Source organism: Lactuca sativa, chromosome 6 (genome assembly GCF_002870075.4).
Source record: "Lactuca sativa cultivar Salinas chromosome 6, Lsat_Salinas_v11, whole genome shotgun sequence".
Lineage (NCBI taxonomy): Eukaryota > Viridiplantae > Streptophyta > Magnoliopsida > Asterales > Asteraceae > Lactuca > Lactuca sativa.
The window spans coordinates 191831947-191837178 of NC_056628.2; the positions used below are offsets into that span (position 1 = coordinate 191831947).

The 5232-nt window shown below is 44.6% G+C and overlaps 2 pseudogenes; both read left to right on the forward strand.

The window, feature by feature from the left end:
* Positions 1-1442: 1442 nt before the first annotated feature.
* LOC122194876 (cytochrome c biogenesis CcmF C-terminal-like mitochondrial protein) lies at positions 1443-2862 on the forward strand (annotated as a pseudogene).
* Positions 2863-3039: 177 nt separating this feature from the next.
* LOC128126675 (cytochrome c biogenesis CcmF C-terminal-like mitochondrial protein) lies at positions 3040-4318 on the forward strand (annotated as a pseudogene).
* The last annotated feature ends 914 nt before the right edge of the window (positions 4319-5232 follow it).

Consider the following 5232-nt stretch of genomic DNA (forward strand, 5'->3'; position numbering starts at 1 on the left):
TCCATTTCGAGCAAAGGTATTCTCATATCATGGACAAGCCGGATCATGAAGAAGGGGTAAGTGGGCGGGCAAAAAAGGGTTAGTTCAGTTTGAAATCGACGATTTTTTCTGTTTTTTCAAAGAAAAAGGGGTAGTTAAGAGCATCAATTTCGCCTTTTATATCTTATAGAAAAGAGAGGAAGTCTAGTGCTGGTCCTAAAAGGAAGATGCTTTGGGGCATTCGGTAACTACCTAGTATGATCTACTCTCTCCCGCCTTTAAGGACTCACGGCAGGAGAGCGATGACTCCGTTCCCTCACTCCCTCTAAAAGAAAACTCAATGCAAAACCGCTCGGGACCCATCCTCCAATGGGGCCCTTCTCTCAATTTTCGACCCTAACAGGGAGCTACATTTCTTTTTTTTTTTATTTAGCGTAAGTAGAATTAACATAAGTAGTTTAAGTAGTAGCGCGTTACCACCCTGAAAATAAAACCCTAGGGGGGAATCCTTTATTCTTAATCAAGATGCCTCAGCTGGGGAAATTCACTTCGAAGTTGATGTTGGAGGGTTTTTCCTCTTCTCTTAAGAATTTATATGATAGGAACAGGCTAAACAAAAAGAAAAGGGGCTGTTTTTCGTCGGAATAGGGGCTTGTTGACACAATCCCATTTCTTTCTCCCTATTTTTCCCATGTATTTCTTGGAAAAACCAAGGTGATTGAATTGAATTAGCAAGTCTCCAGACTGATTTACTAGAGCAGGAGAAGTCACATCACTGAATCAAGATGCCACTAACTTTATTCCTTACGCTTTTTCCGATGTTCGGGTCAGCTTTCTTTGTCGTACGTTTTATAGGAACGGACAGCTGCCCCATAATTTCCACTGTCATCGCTTTATTATTACTTTTGGTCACTTTAATACTGGTTTATATAATTTGATTTTCCAAAGGGAAGAAGAGTTCTTTTCTTTTCTTCGTCATTCTCATTCTAATTTACATATTCTGTACTTTTCCTAGATATTTGTGTTTTTCTCTGCTGGCAGGAATGACAAGCGCTTGCATTTGGCAAGTATCTTCCGAAAGTGGAAATGAAAGTAGTCTTCCGGCTTTGGAGTCTTCCTAGAGCAGTGAATCATTGGCTACGTTTAGAGCCGAAATAGCGGCCGATAACGAAGCTGAGATTTATGCTCGCATACGGAGTCTTCGGGGCCGTGATTACTACAACCTTCCTCCCCAGAATAATCCCGGGGAGTATGAGGGGCTTGTTCACAATAACTTCGAGCAAGCTATTGATGTGCCCCATTATAGGGCCATACTTGATAGAGAATATTTTGAACTCACAGTATTAGAAAGAAAGGGTCTATTGCAAGATAGGCTCTTCGATCTTATGTTTGGTGAGCAAAAGATTTATCGTATCATGGAGCTTTCGCTATATACGAATATAAGGACGGAGGCGTACGACTTCCTTGAGGGTAAGGTGGAGCCGGTGAGCTCTTTGCAACATTCCTTCCAACGGGATATCATGGACGGGAGTCTGAATTTCTTTATTCAGGATACAAACCAAAGCGGTAGAAATTCACAAATATACCGTGAATTCTACTCCCACTTTAACGATGAGGTATTCCGCCTCAAGTTCGGATTACCCCTACCTTAAAGGTCACACTTTCTTTTTGGATCAGACCGCTCTTGGTCTTCGAACTAGTCATTAATGGTCGGCTTCATTGGTACCCTTTCGGTATGCGTTGCGAACACTTTCATTTTTAGCGTCTCATCTTCTCTATTGAAGCAAAACTCGAACGGATAGAACATATGGTCCAACTACAAAACTTTTTATTTTTCATTACTTCCATGGTCATGCCTCATGGCACGACAGCACTCGTACTATTGGAATGGTTCGTCAGTAAAGATGTTCCCATAGGTTCCCCTTCTTCTAATGGTACTATAATTCCTATTCCTATCTCTTCATTCCCTCTTTTGGTCTATCTACATTCCAGGAAATTCATACGCTCCACGGACGGAGCAAAAAGTGGAGTCTTGGTCAAAGCAAGCCGACCTATTCTATTACCAGACATAATTGGGGGAAGCTCATCTGAAACTAGAGATAGAAAGGCCTTATTTTGTTTTGTTCCTGTTCTTCATTTCCTTCTTATCGAAAAAAAGGGGATTTCTCATATTTAGAATCTTTCTGCGGTGTGCTCCGTTTACTATTCTTTCGTACTTTCTTCTCTTTACCATGCGATAGGTCAGCGAAGCGTGAGCGGGCACGGAGAAGGAAAGGACAAAGACTTCAGCCAAACGGGAATGAGCAAGGACGAAATGACAAGATGAGGCACCCTGGGCACCCCCATTTAGAAAGAAGGGCCGAAGTTTTTGGGCCTGTAGCTTTACTCGTCCCCCCTGAGTCGGGCGGTGCTTGTGTGGGGGGTGCGCCACCAGAAATCGGGCTTGAAGCTCTCACCTTACCAACGAGCCGACAGCTGACGGCTGTTGGTCACGACTACTACAAAAAAGCCCCAATGAAGGTGAATATTTCACATGGAGGAGTGTGCATCTTTATGTTGGGTGTTCTTCTGTCTTGCGACCCGACAGCTTATGTGCGACCTGTGGCACACGCCTCCTACTTGTTCAGGGCGGGCGACATGAACTCTGATACGATCCTGGTATTCAATCCCGCCACTGAGATGCTCAGTTGTCTCCTTAACCTTGATAGGAAGATGGATTATTCAATAATTCGTGCACAAGGGTAAGGAACTTTGGATGAACTAATGTGAATGGGTGTAAGCCTCGCTGCTCGGAAACACCCAGTGCTAACCACACTGAGAGAAACGAAAGCGCAGGTAATGCCAGTTGGCTAAGTGGCATTAAGCATCCCTAGCGGTACGAAAAGAGAGGTCATGATGATCTCATCTATGTACGTATCGCTCCTCGTGGAGTAGATCCTGCATCCAACCAAGTCTTTGACCAGGGAATGGGATAATTCCCACTACCAATGGCAGGCCAACCAGGGCATGAGCACGGTGAGGACGGCTTCCCAAAAAGCCAGCCCGGGCCGGGGTCAGTATAGAATGAAGGGGACGACCCTAATGTTGTGTTGGAAAAGCCAACTTCTTGGGTTTCGGGCGGTGAAAAGCGGACGTGGGGACTCGGGTCGGGGAGCAGCGTAACTAAGGGATTCCATTTAGGGCGAGACAAAATGGGCGGGCACGGGCGGTCTGGTGTCCGAGCCGATTGGTCAGACGACGACTACTTCACTTATTAGATTAATATTAGCCGCCTGTCCCGGAATGGAATGGGATGGAATAGAAAAAATGGGAAGCGCTATCGGTTCGGTTTTTTTGGGAGGGAGAAGCTTGTGAAGAAGGAAACTTATCCCCACCCCGACTGTCAGCTGCTGGCTCTCTCCATCTCTCCTAAACTTCCCCCGGGTTTCGGCCCGAGCTGTATGAGGCAGAAACTCGTCCCACGTACGGTTCGGAGGCCGAGCCCCACCCCAACAGTAGGGGTGTGGCTTAGGTTAACTAACACAAAGAAGATACAGTTCACTCAACGATTGCCTTTGGGTTCCGAACTCCATATGGGGAAGGACTGTTGTTGTTTGCAAGGTCTCGATTATTTACATGGACCGACTTCTCATTCAATTTATGGGAATTTTCTGATCTATAAACCGTCCCTAACTAACAATCGGCTCATGTTTGAGGATGATGAATCACTTCGTGTTGACCTGTTGCCAATAAACTTTCCGGTCTCATATGAGGATGGAAAATTGGAGCATTTTCTGCATCGGTGGATGAAGAATCGCGAACATAAGAATTTCTGGTTGACCATGTTCCCAGAAAAAAGATACTTTCAAGAAACGACGAACACGACTGAAGTGCTATACATACAAATCCATTTACGGATCTATATGCTCCGATTGGAACTTCCAGTTCGAGAACAGGTGGCTGGTATACTACCATAATGAAACTGCCTTTTATTTTTTTTATTCGGATCGGATTTATGTTGGCTTCGTTGGGAGGATCGCGTAGTTTGTTACGTCATCTCAAAAAGGATAAGTTGCCTTGGAATAGAAAAACTTACGTGGAGTTCATAATTGCATAAAAGGAGTCAAAGTAAAGTAGTGGCTACGACGCGTTGAGGCACTTCTTTGACGGTTCCCGTACGCCTGGCCTGCCGGCCTACCGTGGTCAAATCTGCATGAAAAACCGCGGGGAATCCTTAGTATTAAGTATTATGCTCCCGTACCCCCTATCTCTTAAAGGCTCTGTGCTCCCGCATTCTGATTGATCTTGTGCAATGTTGTAATCCTGTTGTTCCTTTATCCCCCGCTTCGCAGCTGCTGGAGACTTAGTCAGATTTTTAGCCTTTTGCGGTACTGATTGATGTTATGGGGATTACTTGGGTTGGCCAGACTATTTGTTTGCGAAGGCCGAAGGACTAAAAAAATGAGGATTTTGATGTTATTGGACAGAATTGGTGCCGTTTTCCCACACCTCCTTTTCCATAATATGATTATGAGCGGCAGAATGCTTGAAGCTGGAATTTGAGCATTGAATTTTGAACACAAGCCAAACTACGCTCCTAGGCTCCCTTCATCGAGGTTGATTCCCCCAGATCAAATGACAAGGAGCCAAAATCGAAGATGGCAGCGGAGGAATCTGATGGCTAGGCGAATGGGGGGTTGAATACTCTGAGTCAACAGGGTTGGTTGGAAAGCCTCAGAAGAGCCGTGATAAAGAACAGCCTCGGAGAGAGTGCAGGTGGTGGTATCCTGAGAAAGAGTTCAGGTCAAAATTTTTTATTTTTTCCTTCTCTTCATTCTATCACAATGGTACTAACATGATGGCTGAGACTAGAGCTCTCAGAGATGGGTTCAAACTATGTTCTGATAAGGGCATCCAAGTGAATGACATCGAATATGATTCCAAAGTGATGGTGGACTCCATCATTGGTCTTATATCCACCCCTTGACATGTGCTTTAATTGATCAGAGAATGCATCAACTTATTGTCTTCTGGCATGATGGTTTCTCACATCTATAGACAAGGCAACTCAATTGCAGACAGACTGGCTTCTCATGCTTACTCTCACAGGTCTGATTGCATCGTTGAAGCTGCTTCTTCTCTCTTGCAAACAAGCTTACTACAATGACAAGGAAGGCCTTTACTCTTATTCCTGTTCCCAGAATGCTTTCTTTCATCAAAGTCACGTAAGAAATAGAAAACGTATAACTAAAGGCTTGTCAATTCTTGGTGTAA